Raw genomic sequence first — 19,915 nt, 5'->3', positions numbered from 1 at the left:
CTTGAATTTGCCTGTAGGTTCCGTGACGTCAAGTCACGTGACATCTACTTACCCACTTAATTTAGCGGGGAAACTGAATTCGTGTAGTATAGGTCACGTGAGATAAATTTTTCCGCTAAATTTAGCGGAGAATGCAAGGATGGACGGAAAACGTTTTCGGATTTGGTCTCGGGGGGGGGGGGGGGGGGCTAACGTTAAAGAGCATTTCATGCTTTAAAATGACGAATGTCCGTCTCTTAAAAGAAACGTTTTGGAGACAAGGCGGGACGTACAGTATCCGGCCAGACTGCGCATGTCTTGGAGGCTGCAGGTGGAGGGAACGCACATGCCGATCCGGAACTTGAGGAAGTACATGTAGGCCAGCGAAGTGTCCAGTTCCAGCGTCTGCAATGGAGCGGTCGGTTTTGCATTCGGGCTCGAGGGGTTCGGCCGGGCTTTGCGGGCCCGTCACGCGTCATCTGGGTTTCTTTGACGGCGGCGCGGGGCAGACAGGAAAAGCACGTGCACGGCTCAGAGAACACGCGGCCAGTGGTTTTGTTTGGTTACGGGAAGCAGGAAGAGCAGGAAGATCCCAGCATGGTTACACAGAACGTTGTAGAAAAAGCGAAGAGAGCTACAGGTTTTGTTGGTTATCCTTTTCGTTCTGGTTGCCCCAAATCCTGGAAGTCAGCGTTGGCTTGCGTGGTTAGGGGTTGGCCAACGCTTTCGTACTTCAGAAGCAAGATTTATTCCAGCTCAGTGTCAAAGACGTTTAATTTCTTAACTATACGTAAAACACTTCTTTTTGTGTAGTTATGCAGTGGGCGTCATGCTTTTGAAGTCTCATCGAAAGCGATAACCCGGGTCAAAAAAAATAAGTATTGTCTATATAGCCCGTTTTACAACAACTTGGCTAACTGTGAAGGCTGCAGCCCCCGCGACCCAATAAGAGCATCGGAAAAAGGAACGTGACAACACTTCCTTATCGAGGCCACGGAAACCGTTTTACTGCCACAAAAACAGCGCTGTCCGCGACAAAAAAAGTAGTTCTAGGCGTGTTCTTTTAACGGCGATTGAACTCGCTCGATTGCGTCTCCGAGAGTATACGTTACACGAGACTAAAGAAAGACGAAGACATATGCTACTTTTCAATGATACTTAACTCGGATCAACCCTTTTAAACGGTGTTTGGACGATCTCAGCACTGTAATCGCCGGCTTCCGCTCATAGCGTCGCTCTATACATTAGCACCCGCCACAGATTGGCGAGTAAATTGAGCTTATGCATTGTCTCATGGACTGTTCCCGAACAGCTTGCTAGCGGACGGCAATGTTGTGGCGGTGGACGTTCATCCGAAGTTTACTGGTTTCGCAGCGGACGACTCTTGGTCAGCAGACGACAGCCGGTTCCCTCGGGCCTCGCATCTTGCACAGCGACACACACGCTCCCGTGACGTGATATCACGTGCCTTGCTCCGACGCTCTTATTGGCTCGAGGGGGCCGTAGCCTCCACAGTTCGCCAAGTTGTCGTGAAACGGAGTGTAGCAACTTCAAGTACCAGTCTTAGCCCGTTTTGCTCCCCTAAAAAATTCACGAAATTTTAGCAAGAACATTTCTTTTTCATTGCAACCCGTAGCAGTATATGCTGTGCGAGTATACCTAACCGTGTCTTGCTCGCAGAAATATAAATGCTCCAAAAAAAAAAAAAAAGGAAAAAAACACGCTTAGAAGGAATTTGTAAATTACCGGGAAAAATCAGGGACGTACGGGGGGAGTACACGCGTTGTCAAGGTAAGCGGGTACCATCATGTCCAGACATGCAGCAAAAAGCAAGCCCATTTAGCAGATAAACACCAGCACGGTACGCGCAAATACACTGTAAAAAATTTACGTCAATTTGACGTGTCTTTCCCTCGTCAAAAAAGACGGGCACGCTCACCATTTCAAAATACGAGGATGCCCTCATTATTTATTTGGCGCGAGAGCCGAGCCTTCCAGAAAAGCCGAAATCCCAGGAGTGCAAGCATGCGCAGATGGCGAGGAGTTGAATGCCCCGCCGCGCAGCGCGCAGCCCCGCAGCTCTTTCGCGGCCCTCCTCTCTCGCAGAATGGCGGTGTTGGTGCGTTGTTGCGGTTGTTGCAACACCCATCTCTGTTGTTTTGCGGTTTTGCTCCGAGTCGTGCGCCCGTGCCGCGCAGGCGCAAACAGAGGTTGCAGCAGCTATCGCCATGCTATCGCTGCTATCGCTCTTCGGGTGTTCGTCGAACTCGCCTCGGTGGCTGTTGACATCGTGGTCTGTGTAGTGTTCTGTGATGCATCAGGGCATCATCAGCTCATCGACGACTAAATCGCCCACTTCAAGGTATGCAATGTGACTTTATCCTTGCAATGTCTTGCTTGCGTATTGTAATCGAATATTTCTCCATGTTCGCGGTTCGAGTGCTTTCGGTTGAAGACGGAAAGTGCTCGAGCGTGTTCGAAATCTGCGGTCTGAGTACACGGGCGTCCAGCGACACATCGTGCTTTTGGTGTTTCTTTTTCAGCACGTTATGTTTCCGTTATAATATGCACGTGTTTATTTATCCGTGCTGCAGCGGCGGCGCCTTTACTCAGAGCCCTGCGCCTTACCTCTTAGGAGAACTCGCGAGTACGAGCTTTTATGGAAGCTTAGTTTCTGTGTTTGTTTTTGCAACAACATTCATGCAGCCAGAAAACATAAGCGAGCGGCTAACGTCTTTGTAACGATGCAATGTCATTGAACGACGTTTTAGCGGCTTCGAAAACGGAAGTTTCCAGTGCACTCGATTCACGAGCCTCTAAGACGTGCACAAAATTATTGACCGCCCTCGTAATTTGACGGGAAATTTCTCAAGCAGTTTGGAGGGTTAATTGTTGTAAACATCCACTCTGCAGCTCGCTGCTGGCTCTGACTTTATATTTAACAGTGTGCTTATTTTTTATATCGTATTTTCCGGGCTATAGTCCAAGGTCTATACATCTTTAAAAGCTGAAATTTTAGGCTGTGCGGACTCTCTACGCGTGCGGACTATACACGAATTTTGTTTTTCAAGATCGTTCATTATGAGGAGATGTGACGGATTTTGTGAGTGAAAGAGTATGTTAATGATGATTTATGTATATTATAGGCAGGCACGTAGCCAGGGGGAGGCCCCCCCCGAAACAAAATTTTGGCTACGTGCCTGATTGTAGGCTTCTTTGTGTGCTAAGAAAGCAGACATGTGTCAAGGTGTGCCGTCTATAGGAAGATTTTCGTGTCGACTAAGCACCAGGTGCCGACTATGCACGGCACGCGGACTATCTAAGTATCTAAGCAAGAACTTTTACTTTAGACCCCCAATTTGCCCCTGCGGACTATGGACCGGGTACGGACTATAGCCCGGAAAATACGGTACATATATTTTAGGCTTTTGCATGTCCTATATTCCGTTCACGCCTACGCTGACAGTGCGGTGCAAGCTACTTGTTCGCCAACTATAATTAAAGCCTCTTATCGCTTGACCTCGCTCTCCCCGCGTGAGTATGCGAGAGGCGGTGACCCCGTTGTGCAGAATCGACAGTTGACTGGTCAAACGAACATGCAGCTTCCACCGCACTGTCTGTTTAGGGGTGAACATTTCGCAAAATCGTGATAATTGGCTCAGCATACCCAACGGCTGATCGGCTTCGCAGAAGTTTATATTTTATTTATTTTTCTGCGCTTTCTTGTTTTATTTCTCATTGATGAGTACTGTTCATTCATTTGCACACCTGAGTCATTAGACAGCTGAAATGACGTCGAAAGATTCTTGTGATATATCTTTTTTTTTTTGTAATCTTTAACGGACTGTAAAGGAAAATGAAGGTGATATATATGTGGATGCCATCCTCACTGTATAATAGTAGGGCTCGGCGGACATTAAACAGGCGGATAAACGTCAAAATATGTTTACTAATTAACCGAAAATTGTAAAGTCACTGTTTAATTACATAGCTTTTTACTTTTCTTATTTCACTGTAGATTATACTTGTGCAGCTTCAGACACCCCGGCCGTGACACTTCCCCTTTGGACTTGGTTTAATGAATTTGTGTTTAGTATAGTTGCGTTATTTGTTTAGTATAGTTACGTTTATTATCATTAGTGCATGATTTTTTTTAACGAAGTTATAATTGCTTCCTCTTTTTTACAGTGGCTATTTTCAAACCTAATGTTGCATTTGCATATGTTGGTGTGCATGTGCATGGTGTGTGTCTGCATCTAACTGTGTCACATGGCACCTGTGACATCCTAATGACGTCTGCATATACAGCTAAACCTCGTTATAACAAAATGGGATATAACAAACTAATGGATATAACAAAACAATCATAATTCCCCTTGCTTGCTAATAGTGGGAAATGGACATTGGCAATAACAAACTAATGGTTATAACGAAATAATTACGACCGCTCCTTGAACTTTGTTATAACGAGGCTTTACTGTAGTTGTTTCACTTTGCACTCGGGCTCAAAGTATAGCTATGTTGGACTGTTAATTTCAGGGTGGCATATCCCACAAGCCTCATGTTGGCTGTGATGTGCCCGTCATGCTAACTGATGTGCGCTAGATACAATAAATGTATTATATTATTATTATTATTATTTAGCGGTTTAATGGGCCTCTCCGCAATTGCAATTTTAAAGAGAGTAATGTAACCCCAAAACTCTAACCGGCGATTTCCGAAAAACATGGATTACCCAAAACTTGCTGCTTTTTCACAAAATTGTTTCATTTAGGTTGGGCTTTAATAATGTCTCCGTTTAAAATTGCAATCGCAGCATAGCCCATTATACCAATACTTAAGAAGGTAATTAACATATTTTGGTTAGTAAACATAATTTTATGTTTATTCTCTTCTCTAACATTTGTCATTGCTGTGGTATTGCTGGCTACTGCAGTGTGTGACCCAATTGTTATATGTTTGTTATAGGTACTTTGGCCAGATAAACCTCAAAAGAGGTACCAGGTGTGCACCATGCCATACCGCAAAGAGCGGCATTTATCCGAAAGTGCTCAGGCTCATCAAAGAAGGGAAATGAACCCGTAGGTACTATCCAAAGATTGCCAGCCGCTCTCTTCAAGCCGCATGGAGAGCTCTATGAGTTCAGCAAGTGTTCCTAGTGGTCCTTGGGATATTTCATGCTGGAGGCTTATGTAGTATTGGTCTTGTCTTTGTAACTTTGTGGGTATAAGGCAAGCTGTATTAAATTTATTGCAGGTTCCAGTTGCACCAAGCAGGTGCACTCACCCTCAGGTTGCAAGCCGCTCTCTTCAAGTCGCATGGGCCCAGGTAACACGAAAACATTAGAATAATGTTATTTTTATGTTCGTCCCAAACGTTCGAGGAATGTTCTTAATGTCCGCCTGTATAAAGCTATTTTAACGTTTGGCAGAACATTCTTATAACGTTTTGATAAACGTTAGTTGAACACTTGGAAAACATTTTTGCAACGTAAATACAATGTCCGGAAAACATTAGCATAACATTACTGTAAACATTGTAGTAACATTTGTACAACATAAATAATTTTTTTACGCAGCGTTATTACAACAGAAATATAATGTTTACAAAACATTAAAATAATGTTCTGGTAAACGTTATAGTAACATTCGAAAAACATGTTATTACCACAGTATAGTCGGTGACAGGTCAAGAACCAAGTAGAAGCTCCTCCCACCTCCTTCCACTTGAGCAGAGCAAACGCTGGAGAGGAGGTCGCCTCCTCTCCAGCGTTCGCCCTACTAAAGAGGAAAGAGGTGGAAGGAGCTTCCACTTGGTTCTTGACCTGTCACCGACTACAGCAAAATGTATACAAAATGTTCAGAGGAGTGTTCTGAACCATGAAGATAAATATATACTGTAAAAGTCTGGTTGAGACAGTTGTGTTTGACTGCATTGCCAGGGCTGTTGCCGAGAGACGGTGAATTGCCATGGCAACACCTGTCACGTACGGTAACTCAGTCGTCTTACCAAGGTGCAAGCCCTGCAACACAGTCAAATTAGTGTTTGAAGCAGCCTTAGTTCAGATGTGCCCTACACACAGTATATATATGCCTTTATGGTTCAGAAGTGTTCCTCCAAACTTTGCAGACATTTCACCAGTGCAGTAACATTCTCTTCTGTTTCACAAGCTTTAACACTCCTTGAAACAATATATGGTGGGCCAAAACAATTCTACACAGCAATGACACCCTAGCTATTATTGAGTATTGTTTACTCAGAAGATGGGGGCTTTGCAATGAGCATAAAAATGTGAGGCACAATCATTATTAGACCTTTTCAAAACAGCAGATTAACACATTTCAATATTCCACACCAGTGAAAAAACTAAATAAAACAGACATGTATGGTTTGTCTTCGTGACTCTTAACAGTCCCTCCAAACATTTTTTCATAAGAGCAATTGCATTTTTTTTTTCGTGAACACTAACCAAGCTAGGTGCGCTTTTTGCTAATACAATCGTAAAAAAAAAAAAAAAAAGTTACAGTAGCGTGCAACCTTGAACTATGTGTGTGCGTCCTGCCGGTGGCGTGGGGAACTATCCCCTCTAATACTGGCAGATTGCGAGATTAGCGACTATCAACACCCAGTTATATGACCTGCACTGCTGCCGTACTGACAGTCATTTGCCTAAAGTGGCGCACTGTACACTGACATTGAAATGTTTTGTCAGCTGAACAGACAATGCGCTTTTCAAGAACATTATTTGCAACGATGCATGCTTTTGGTTCAATATGGTTGTCGTGATGTGAATCAAAGCTTATTGTGCTTCACTGGAACTGTAGCGAAAACAAAAAGGAAAGACATTCTGTTGCGTTCCACAATGCCAAGTACACACGATCAGCTTATTCGATACAGATAACCAGCCTTATCGAGATGCAGTGTAGAGAGTGCCACTCTAGGCGTATGGTCTTTAGTATGGTAGCAGGGCGGCAGAGCAGGTCATCTCAACGGATGCTGACAGCAGCTAATTTCACAGCTAGCTGCAGCAGCCATCGATACTAGTTCTTTTCGCTGCCGTCATGAAGTGCGCGAGTATCTCGAGGCCGCACGCTCCTGTGGCTTCGTTGAATCTTTCCACGTCTGTACATATATGTCAGAAAAGGATTCTACTCCAAATGGCCTTTTAATTTATGATTATTGTAATATCTTTGCACTCTTCACCCAAAGTTTCAAGTGAGATCTAAGCAGAGAATGATAAACAAGCAAAAAAAAGTTGATCTATGTTTATCATTCTCCCAAACTTGTCAAATCTGTTTGGCCATATACTGGTTGTCCCAGTAATTGAACAGAGTGTGTTTGTGAGAGGCATAATAATTTACAATATTGAACACTAAATTATCACAAAGCTTCTTTGTGACAACAGATGTAATCATAAATATAGAAAGACACTTGTTCTGAACATAAACAGCTGTGTGCGCCTCACACTTTACCGGGGAGGAATAATCAGAAATTCATTTATTCAGCCTAGCCATAATGCCACTCGACACACCACTAATTGAAGAAAAAAGTGTTCCCTTGGTAGAAAGTGTGGGATACAACCATCACCAGATTTAGCACAGCACAAACAAGCTACCATACAGGTGATTAATTATAGAAGAACTTGTAGTTGGGCTAGTTGGTGAACGTTGGAAATCATAGTGTAAGGCGCAAAAAAGCAATGGACACAAGAGAGAAAACAGACATACAGGTGCCACTCACAACTGTACTTGAAAAGTGCAGAAAGAAAGGAATACATACATTGTCATCTTCATCACGTCCACACATGCGCTTAGCCATGTGTTAGATGAGGCGTATATTACATGGCTAAGCGCATGCGTGGACGTGATGAAGATGACGATAGATGTATTCCTGTTTTTCTGAACTTTTCAAATATATATAGTTGTGAGTGGCACCTGTATGTCTGTTTTCTCTCTTATGTCCGTTGTTTTTTTTGCGCCGAACACCATGATTCCCAGGTGATTAATTGCAGTCTACCCCTGCTGTGAAAGAAAACAGTTTGGTACATGTTTATGAGTACATTTATTGACTCTCCAAATTTGGAACATTGAAGTGTACATGAGCAGCGACAATATTGCTAGACTATGCAGTTAAAATTATTTTCCCTCTAAAAAAAAAAAAAAATAAAGTGAACAATTATGAAAAAAATTCACACTTTCGAAGAAGCTTGAAGGCCTGTAAATTGGGTTTATGAAGCTCGCATAATTAAAGAAAGGGGCGAGAAAACTCAACAGTGTTTCTCTACCGCAAAAATAAACTAGACATCACAACGACCTCAAACTCTGGTAGAATGTAGCTCTGGCGATTGGAGTAGGGTGCAAAAGTTTGAAAACACGACATTACATAGATCAAAAGATAATAAAAAAAAAATTCTCTATGAGTTGACGTCCATTTTAAGCCCAATTTGCGGTACATAAAAAATAGCACCGAGAATGCTAGCACTAATTTTGGTGGAAAAAGCTTGCCATCATGAAAGAAAGCATAATTATCTTTCCTGCTCACAAGCTTTCTCATTAAAATGAATGCTACAAGAACTAAAATGTCATCTTACGGTTTTACAGTGGACTCGCTTCATACCAAAAGTGTTTCTGTTTATTATAATTTAATAAATGTTCTCAAACGTTCACATCCTACTCCAACCGCGAGGGCGTTTCAGAGGAGTTTGAGCTCTCCGCATTCTCATACCGAGCAGCTATAAATGTTCAAGTTGCAAAAGTAAAAATAGAGCTATAAAAAGCTTAAAAACCTGTCTGGAACACATGATTAGGAAAAGGTTTTAAAAGAAATGTGCACAACTGATGACTAGATGAAAGCAAGACAAAAAAAAAAAAAAATTATTGCCATACTGAGCAGGTGGCAAATACTCATGAATAAATTGTTTTTAAATGATAAAATAAAAGTAAACACAGAATGTCGTCTTTCTAGAGCTGAGATTCGCACCAGCACTTCCTGCTTTGGACACGATGCTTAGGACTTCTTTGCCTGCAAACAAAACACAATACTAAATGCAAAACACGTAAACTTGTTAATAAGGTGCTATAAAGGAAGCATAGCATGCTTTCCTAAACTTACTTCGCTTAGTTCAATATTCAGCCCTTTGTCAAAGATTTGCAGGGATGACGGAGAGATAATGTGGGCAGTTGTCGACTAATAGCAAACATTTTTGTTGAAAAAGTAGTGCGAGTTGCACCTGTTTTCAAACAAGCTTCTCGAAAAGTTCTCCTGTCCTCCTTGCCATTGTGCATACCTGTGGGGACTGACATTTTCAGCTTTTGGAACAGGCAAAACAAACAGTCGTGTTTGTTTGCCTGTTGCATGTGGGACCAGACCTCTCACTAGCATTTGCTCAAATTTCACGAAGAATTTCCAAAATCGCAAAGAAACTGCTGGGCACACAGTCGCACTGATGATCTAGCCCATGTCGCTACTATAGCTCGCTTGCCAAGCTCAAAAGACCTTACGACCGGATTTCAGTACCACCCGACTCTGAATCTGTGTCCACGCAAAGATCACTGAAACCGTTCGGTAGCACTGCTTAAAACCTCTTTCGCTCCGTTGTCGCTGTCCTCTGCTCTGTCGACCATCAAATCCCTATCCGCCGCCACAAAAACTGAGTTCGGAAAAATGTCTGCAAGATGGTCGCGGACGCTCTCGGCAATAATTCTTTTTTGCCGGTTGCACAGACGATGTAACGGTTTTCTATGTCATTCCATTTTCCCCCCTCTTGTTACTTTTGAAACAAAGAGAACGACAGGATACCAGTTTACGTCAGATTGTTTTCAAGAAAAGAAGCACGTGCACAGTGGTTATCAAAAAGGTGGTTACTTACGGTTCTCGAGTCCCGCCGTCCAAAAGCTGTTCGGTTGTCCGCTTTATCAGTCAGCAGTCACCGTTGTGGACGCGGCTGGACGTAGCTTAATTGGAAATCAAAGTAGCTCAAAGTTCAAACTAGTTCAAGCTATTCAAACTGTCCCAGAAGTTCGCTCGAAGAAATCGAACCGGCGAAACCAGCGGTGGCAGGGGCCACAGTTGCAGTGGCGGGAACGCGGATGGATGAATATTGGCTGTTCCGGCTGGTCCCTTTATAACGGGCGGTAGCTTGCGCCACCTAGCTTCGAATTAATTAATTGAGAAAAATTTCCTTTTTTCTTCTTTCCGTTTTCTCCCGTACTTAATCCTCTTCCTTCACCTCCTTGCAACTATCACAGGGCAGGTAAAGTACTTTTCAAAAAGACCTTCAAAAAATCGGGCAAAAAAAAAAAAAAGGAACCGGCGAACATGTAGTTTTTACATTCTTTTATTGTTTTACAAATAAAGTTATTTGAATGTTTTATTTTCAACATTATTTTATTGTTCTACAAATAAAGTGACATTAGCGTTTTATTATTAACACTGAAATAATGTTAGTAATGAATCTTCCAAAATCATTATTTTAAAGTTCTATTTTTAACATTATTTGACAATTACATATGTGATGTTACAATAATGTTTCAATATTAACACAGAAATAACGTTAGTAATAAATATTCCAAAATCATTATTTGAACGTTCTATTTTTAACGTTATTTCACAGTTACATATGTGATGTTACATTAACGTTTCAATATTAACACACAAATAACGTTAGTAATAAATGTTCCAAAATCATTATTTGAACGTTCTATTTTTAACGTTATTTCACAGTTACATATGTGATGTTACATTAACGTTTCAATATTAACACAGAAATAACGTTAGCAATAGATGTTCCAAAATCATTATTTTAACGTTCTATTTTTAATGTTATTTCACAGTTACATATGTGATGTTACATTAACGTTTCAATATTAACACAGAAATAACGTTAGTAATAAATGTTCCAAAATCATTATTTGAACGTTCTATTTTTAACGTTATTTCGCAGTTACATATGTGATGTTATATTAACGTTAATAACACAACATATAACATTATATGTTTTACTGGAACGTTATACTAATGTTTCGAATACAACTAAAACATAATATGTTAAACTTGAACGTTACATTAATGTTCAGGTATAACACATAACGTTATTTAAACATACGCAACAATAAAATAACGTTACTATAATGTTTGGTGCTACCTGGGGGGTGCTTTATGAGGTGAGCAAGCATTTCTAGCAATCCTTGGGACATGTCGTGCTTTAGGCCTATGTATTACTGGCCTTGTCTTTGTTACATTATGGTATATGGCAAGCTGTACTAAATTTATTGCAGGTCCCAGCTGCACCAAACAGGTGCATGCACCATTACAGATTGCAAGCCGTTCTCTTTAAGCCACATGGAATGTTCCATGAGGTGAGCGTGCATTTGTAGTGGTCCTTGGGACATGTGCTGTAGGCTTATGTATTACTGGCTTTGTCGTTGTGGTATACGCCAGGCTGTATTAAATATATTGCAGGTCCCAGCAACAAAAATTGCAAGCCGCTCTCTTCAAGCCGCGTGGAGTGCTCTCTGAGGTGAGCAATGATTTCTGGTGGTCCTTGGTACATGCCCTTCTGGGGGTTTATGTAATACTGACCTTGTCTTTGTTATTTTCTGGTATATGGCAAGCTGCATGAACTTTCTCGCAGTTCCCATCTACACCAAGCTGGTTGACCCACCGTCAGACCGCAAGCCGCTGTCTTCAAGCCGCACAAAGTGTTCTATGAGGTGAGCAATCATTTCTGGCTGTCTTTGGTGCATGCCATGCTGGGGGTTTATGTAATACTAGCCTTGTCTTTGTTACTTTCTGGTACATGGCAAGCTGCATTAACTTTCTCGCAGTTCCCATCTACACCAAGCTGGTTGACCCACCGTCAGACCGCAAGCCGCTGTCTTCAAGCCGCACAAAGTGTTCTATGAGGTGAGCAATCATTTCTGGCTGTCTTTGGTGCATGCCATGCTGGGGGTTTATGTAATACTAGCCTTGTCTTTGTTACTTTCTGGTACATGGCAAGCTGCATTAACTTTCTCGCAGTTCCCATCTACACCAAACGGGTTGACCCACCTTCAGACCGCAAGCTGCTGTCTTCAAGCCGCACAAAGTGTTCTATGAGGTGAGCAATAATTTCTGGCTGTCTTTGGTGCATGCCACGCTGGGGGTTTATGTAATACTGACCTTGTCTTTGTTATTTTCTGGTATATGGCAAGCTGCATTAACTTTTTCGCAGTTCCCATCTACACCAAGCGGGTTGACCCACCGTCAGACCGCAAGCCGCTGTCTTCAAGCCGCACAAAGTGTTCAGTGAGGTGAGCAATCATTTCTGGCGGTCTTTGGTGCATGCCTGCTGGGGGTTTATGTAATACTGGCCTTGTCTTTGTTAGTTTCTGGTATATGGCAAGCTGCGTTAACTTTCTTGCAGGTCCCAGCTGCACCAAGCGGGTAGACCCACCGTCAAAGACCGCAAGCCGCTTTCTTCAAGCCGCACAGAGTGTTCTGAGGTGAGCAATCATTTCTGGCAGCCCTTGGTACATACCATGCTGGGGGTTTATGTAAAACTGGCCTTCTCCAGTTTGATCCAGTTTTACCTAAGGAAAAGGTGGACCTCTATAGTGGGATGGACATGCATTCAATATTTTTATATACATGTATACAAAGCTGTCTATTTTGATTCGAACGAAATTAAAAAAAAAAAAAAAGAATGGCACGAGTTACTTAAATGATTCCCTCACTGTGTGTTTATGGGGCTCGGAGGACATTAGATAAGGGGATAACCGTTGCAGAATGTTAATCAAAACTAATGAACAAAATTTTTTTAATAATGTTTTTAATTAATTGTTTTATGGGATACATTTCAATTCTAGTTTCAAAGGCAGTAAATATTAGACTAACAGAATTTCTGTATAGCAACAAGGTTCAAGATATGGAATGCTAAAAATTTGCTTTTTTTGTCACCCGATTCGAAAATTGCGTACTCGGGGAAGATCTCGGGATGTTGTGCGGACGTGGTTACTTCGGACGCACCTTTTTTATCTTGGAAGTATGACGCGGATGCATCTACCAAGGACACACTGTCGAGATAGTGACGATGTGCCCAGTACGACTATGTCACTCTCCCACCCACCATTAACGGCACAAATTCTTGAGCTCCTGAGCGCGGTTTTTGCATCCGACATTAAAACACAAAAGTTGGACAATGAATATGTGGAAGCCGCTTGGCATTTCGTGAATTGTTTAAGTCGGGATAGCCTTTAATATTGGCTGGCTTTTAACACTGCTGTTGCAGCATGGCCGATAAAGCCATTAGTTACAAAGCTAACAAATTTTCGTCAATTAGTCAACATACTGTGACGGTTATCCCCTTTACTGATGTCCAGAGTCCTACGAATGCGCAATGAAGAAGACATTCTGATAACTTTCGCGGCCTTTTTTGAAAATTCTGTTAGCTTTGATATAGAATGATGTGTATACATGTAAAACGACTTGTAGAATGTAATCATGCACATGATTGTGTTACAAGGCTTTGTTTTTCACCCAATTAAGTAGTGCATTTTTTATCGCAACCTTCCAAAAATAAGCAAAGCATCCAGTTTGGTATTCAAATTGTATTCTATTTCGGTAATAAATCAACGGACTACTACTTGGTTCGCCTTTGGCTTCATACTGAGAATAATAGGCATGTGTGAATCATGAATTTTGGGCTTAAAGTGTATAATGACTTGAGCTTATTAACTTTTCAGTTGAATATCACAGTGTCTGCACCTCTCTCCAAGCCTGTTACTTAGTGCCGTCACGCTAGCCTCAGCCATCCTGACAGTGTTGGTATCACTTGTTTAGCTGTAGGCTGCTTTGATTACTTTAGTACATATGTTTTCAAAATGCAGTAATATGTCAGTGAAGGAGCATGATCGTGCACGAATAGTAACTTTAGGTACGGTACAAAAAAATACCTAATATTAGGGGCAGGTAGTCATCCACTGAAATAAAGTTAGAAGTGAATAATTTTGATTACCAAACTGAATGCTCTCTTAAAATTCTCAAGGATCTGCTTAAGCTGCACAGTTGTAATCGAGGCAGCAAGCAAAGCTTGTCATTTATTTATGCTTGTCAGCAGCATGCTGCATGGGCATATAGATTTATAAGTGTACATAATCAGCATGAGGGCAATACATATACTTTTTAAATGAAATTCTAATTGATCTCGTTATCATCGCCCCATTGCCAAAGCTCTGTTAGTTCTGATCCAAATTATGTAGTGGCTCTGGCTATCATCAGGTCAAGGCCCACATAGAGGTTGTGAGTATAAATACACGATTTGATGGCCTTCTCGCCATGCTCATCCTTCAATTTCAAATTAGAACTGTTGCTGCAATGTCGTGACATAGCATGTTAGGACATTGCAGCCTAATACATATTCTTGATAACAGAATAGCTACAGTGTTATTTGTCTTCTAAATTTGACCTTGAGGGGAGTACCGACATCCATCAGATGCATAAACATTCACGTAACCATTTTTAAATTTTTTTCTTAATTCCTCCTGTGTACATGTCAAAACCTCTCCGCTATAGAGGTGTGCATTTCCCACCAAAGTATGAGTCTGCGCTGCGACAACGCGTGATTCTTGCGACCGGGGTGTTACACCACCACCTAGATAAGCAGAAGGCCTCCGCACCGTCATCACAGCCAGATCGATTGAGGCCTGAGATTGGGCACGAGTGCTGCATCAGTGTTCGGCCGGGGCTCGTGTTCCATCAGCGCGTCGAAGGTCGGACTCGGGCCCAGTAGCCGAGTTAGCGCCATCCGACTGTGATGACGTTTCATGAAGGGAGAGGAGGCGATGCCCAGGCTTTTATTATTCTATAGGTGGTGTTGGGTGTTAACGCGATTAATGCGATTGCGGAGTTTGCTCCATGGGTTTCGCTTCTCCGCAGCGCAGTGCACATGCGGAGAAGCGCAATGAACAAAGCCAATTCATTGCAATGGTGACTTTACGAGCGCTTTGAAATGGTCGACTGGCGTAAACGACTTTATTTTCGCGAGCTTGATATTTCATACATTTTGTGAAGTGTCAGTTTTGGAAATACTTTGTGGGAACAAAATTTCACAATGAGGAGTAATGTTCAATGTATTCGTAGCCATGGGGTTACTTATTTGCATGACCAATTTGAAGCAATTTCGATAAACTCGCAAACAGTAAGCCTTTACAAAAATTAAGCCGTTTACAGTAGTACGATTAATGTTGAAACCAATATCAAATACCGTATAATACTAAACTGCTATAAGAAAATTTTAATATTAGCACAGCCCTGAAAAATGGCCATTTGCGGATGTTTTCGCTGTGGCCTTCATCAATTCATATGGGCTTCAAGTGTAGCAGCTGCAACCTTGAATCTGGAAAAGGCTATTGTTTGTCACACATTTTCTTTATGGTGCCTAAGGTTTGATGTAATAAATGTTGTGCCCTGCAGTGAAGACTATTACCTGTAGCATAGCCCTGGGCATGCAAAGAAGGCATACCAGCAATGTCTGACATATCAGACTTTCAGAAATGCTATTGTCCAATTTTCTTCACCCTTTTGTCAGGATGAAGCTGTTACTATCTTTCTTGCTTTCCTCTCATAGTCCTTTGAGCGAGTTATGTGACGTTATATCATAGGGTGGCATAGGGTAATTTTCTCTTCTCTTTTCCCGCAGGATGTAATGGCACACCATCATCACCAAGGAGAGTGTACAGTGAGGAAGCTCGGAAACTTGAATAAAGTGATAAGTAATCTTTCAATTTTTGTCTTTATAATTACGTGAAGAACACTGATCATAATGACTGTATGCTACACATACATACTTTCAGCTGAAAAATGCAATCCACCTTTTCTTTATGTTTTTCTCACGCAGTTTCAGAACACGCTGGTACGTCATTTTCACGAGGACTGTTTGGAAATAGAGCTGCCAGAGATTTCCTCGTAATTTTCACGTACAAAGCCGCAAATAAAAATGACGACTTTCCTAGTCAATTTAGAAAAACGACAGTACGTTCTTTTCACGGGGGAAGATTTGAAAACGATTCAGTCGTCATTTTCACGTCTATGCTCGTAAACTAAGAATGCGGTGCCTCGTTTTTTTGACAACTTTTCCCACATAATTTTAAAAAAATGATTGTACGTTATTTTGACGGGAAATGTTTGGAAATAGAGCTGCCAGAACTTTCCTCGTAAATTTCACGACTCATTTTTAACAGTGTAGGAGGCACGACTCGTGCTTGCTACGCACTGCACAGCAATATTTAGCAATAGTTTACTGACATTAGCGCACTTGCGTGCACTCTAGGGTGCCTCGACGTATGCCGTGCAGTGTTTTATATATAGGCGACTCCAGCGAAAGCGACACCGCGTAGCAGATACGCCGAGAAGCTCAAGAGAGGAGGTCGTTTCGACCCTGTCGTCTGCTATCGCTGCTTGGTTCTCGTAGGCAGTATAAAAACAAACATCGTCTTCACTAATTATTTTTATGCTTCCGCCGTGTCATTCCTACGCACTAACTACAATGTTTCTACCGCCGAAAAATCGCTTTACTATTTTTATGCTTCCGCCGTGTCATTCCTACGCACTAACTACAATGTTTCTACCGCCGAAAAATCGCTTTACTTTCATAAGTAACACCGATTTTACCCTGCAGTGCAAGAAATGTGGGGTGGTTCGCGTGCTGAACGATGAAAACGACCTCCTTTCGTCTACCATTTTGCCTGACCAGCGCACCCTATATATTTCGCTGGAGTTCCAAAAAGGCGTCATCACTCTGAAAAAAAATTGTTATTGAAAGGTGTTTTTTGACGTCCCAAGAACGTTTTTCGCTCGTGAAGAAGGATTTTGCTTCAAGCACTATTTCCCCTTGGCGCACTAGAAAGGAAACTGAGCAGTGAAGAACCCTCTCAATAAAAAAAATAAATAAATAAACAAGGAGCTAAAAGAACCTCCTATAGGTTTTTCACGAATTAATATAATAGGGAGTGCTTAAAAGAACTTTTTAGGGTGCGAATCGTTGACAAGACGAAGAACCCCAAAAGGTTCTTTTACGACCTGATTTGTGCTTAGAGTGTACCGAGAAAAAGTAACGAAATAGCTTACTCGTTACTTACAAATAAAAGAAGTATGTTACCGTCCCACGTTACCTCAAAATAAAAGGAACGCGTTGCTGTTACCATTAAAAAGTAACGCACATTCATTTTTCGTTGCTTTCATTAGGAATTGACGCGTTTTGATCTTTGATAATATAGTAAGGATACAGGTGAGCTGGTGAATGTTAACCATGTTGAATAACCTGAGACTGGGGTAGAAGTGAACAAACTGAGTTCGAGACGTCGTCGTGTCCTTTTCTGTTCCTTCGACTAATTTGTTCACTTCTGCCGCAGTCTGAAGTTATTCAACATGGTTTTGATCTTTGACGTTACAAATATGCATAAGCGCCTTATTTTAAGACACATTATTTCCATCTAGAGATTGACCACAATTACCTCATCTCTTTTTTACGCTTCCGCCTAAATACTGACAAAAAAAACGCAAACAACGCAAAAACGGAAATATTTATATGGCTTGGCGCCTAGAAGCACGAGAATATTGAGTGCAATTTTTTTTTAACTTGGAGGGGAAAAGATGTAACTAGTAACGTAACTATGTTATACGTTACTCGAAATAAGCAACGTATGTACGCTACCCCGTTTTTGTGTTAAAAATGTAACGAACATGTTACAGCGCTACCGTAAAAAGTAACGCGTTACCGGTAACGCAGTCACTTGTAACGTGCTACCGCAAACAAATCCCGTAAACCTTGGGTTACGTCTGAAGTATTAAACATGATTAAAAAGAAAAATGTTCTTTATCACAAATTTGTACTTAGCAAAGATGTTGCCATTTTGTCTGCCTTCCGAAAACAACGAAACGCGGTAAATAAATGGATTGCATATAGATAAGATAACACTTAAAATTGATGGTACGGACATACGTGGTGTGGCTTTAGCAGAAAAATTTAATGAATACTTTGTTGAACTTCTTCATAGTACACATAGTGAGCATGCTTCCAAATACATGATCAGCGTAAATGACAGTTTGTTTCTTCGTCCAACTGATGAAGATGAAGTATACTCAGTGTTTCAAGACTTAAAAAATAGCAGAAGCAGTGATTTTTATCAACTTCAAATTAAACCTATTAAGCATGTACCACGGTCTATTGTTCCGTGTTTGACACATATTTTTAATCTAGCGTTGCAAACAGGGGTTTTTCCTAAGGAAAGGCAGGTGGCAAAAGTTTCAGTTTTACATAAAGCTGGGGATAAAAATAACTTAGGGATTTATAGGCCTATTTCCGCATTACCAACATTTTCGAAAGGTCTAGAAAAAATTTTACATAAACGATTATACTGTTTTTGTGAAAATTCTTTAATCCTGACACCCTGTCAGTATGGGTTTAGAAAAGGTCGCTCGACTGAACTCGCGCTGTTAAAGAAAAAAGAATTAATTTTAAACAATATTGAAAAATAAATTGGTTCATCGAATTTTCGAAAGCATTCGATCGCCTTAATCACGTAAATTCAAAAGTTATATATGCTAGGTGTTTGCGGCGTCGCTCTTGAGCTGACTAAAAGTTACTTGGAAAACCGCTATCAGTGTGTAGAAATCAGTAAAAATAGATCAGATCTCAGGAAATTAACAGCAGGCGTGCCTCAAGGCGGTATACTCGGGCCACTTCTTTTTGATTTATATATCAATGATATAGTACATATTGATGATACCGTTAGTTACATCATATATGCAGATGACACATCTCTCTTTTTCTCGGGGAACAACGCTGACCAAATTATACAGAAAGCAAACCAATATCTTGATAATCTAAATACTTGGACGATATTAAATTCCTTAAAATTAAATGTAAATAAAACTAATGCCGTTATATTCAGATCACGTAATACAAAATGTACCTACATGACTATTCCCTCACTTGGTGGAAATGAAATAGATATAGTAGAAAATGTAAAAGTATTAGGAATAATATTTAATGAATAGCTCTGTTGGGACGAAACTGTTCAACAGATAAGTAATAAGCTATCGAAAGTTGTTGGGATTATATATAAATACCGAAATATGATTTCCATCTCTGTTATGCTACTTATATACAAGTCTCTTTTTTACACATACTACAGCTATTGCTTTTTAGTATGGGGTAACACGACTGCTACAAATCTTAAAATAATACATAATCTTCTAAAAAAAGCAATTCGAGGTTTATGTCATGCAGCGTACGATAGTCATACCAAGCCATTATTTCATAAATTTCATATAGTACAAATTCCAAATAACTATAGTTATAAACTTGCAATTTCCTACAAAAGGTCTTTTAGACAGAACAAAAATATGTATCTATCAATTTCCCAACTTGAACTTAGGCAAGCTAATTATCCAACTCGTAATGCTGAGATGTGGATAGTGCCACATTCAAGAACAAACTATGGGAATCAGATGTTAAAATGTACCCTTCCCCATCTTCGGAATCGTTTTTATGAACTCGATATAGATATCTTCAGTATGCCCTCCAAACAAATATGTTCACTTTTTGTCTAATAATTACTCCCACGTAAAAAAAAAAAAAAAAAAAAGGTTTTGTATAACACGGTTGTATGCGTTTTGCGCGTGTTGTTATTTCTGACATACTTTTTCGTTTCTTTTTCTCTCCCTTTTGTTTACATTCTTCTTTTTAGCAATATATATGATGTCTTTCCCGTGCTATAATGAATATGTCAACTGCTAGTGTCTTTACATTTATGTTTGTTCTTCCCTGGGCTACTGTGGGGGGCAGAGGCTAGTCAAGCAGCGTGTCAGTTGCCTTTTTCTCTGCCTCCTTTCTCTGATTCAGGGATCAATAAAGAATTTGAATTTGAATTTGAACTTAAAGAAACATTATTTCCAT

At 40.8% G+C, this 19,915-nt stretch overlaps 1 non-coding gene across 2 annotated transcripts in view; it reads right to left on the bottom strand.

The window, feature by feature from the left end:
- Positions 1-278: 278 nt before the first annotated feature.
- The window catches only part of LOC8038755, a 115,491-nt gene continuing 95,854 nt past the window's right edge, over positions 279-19,915 (bottom strand). For both annotated transcript variants that reach the window (XR_006078086.1, XR_006078085.1), the window contains exon 3: positions 279-384. This is a non-coding gene — a transcript (uncharacterized LOC8038755). The remainder of the gene's footprint in view (positions 385-19,915) is intronic.

This window comes from Ixodes scapularis, unplaced genomic scaffold, assembly GCF_016920785.2.
Source record: "Ixodes scapularis isolate PalLabHiFi unplaced genomic scaffold, ASM1692078v2 PGA_scaffold3__209_contigs__length_174095766, whole genome shotgun sequence".
NCBI lineage: Eukaryota > Metazoa > Arthropoda > Arachnida > Ixodida > Ixodidae > Ixodes > Ixodes scapularis.
Note: the sequence above shows the minus strand (reverse complement) of the source record. Positions and strands in the feature narration are given on the sequence as shown.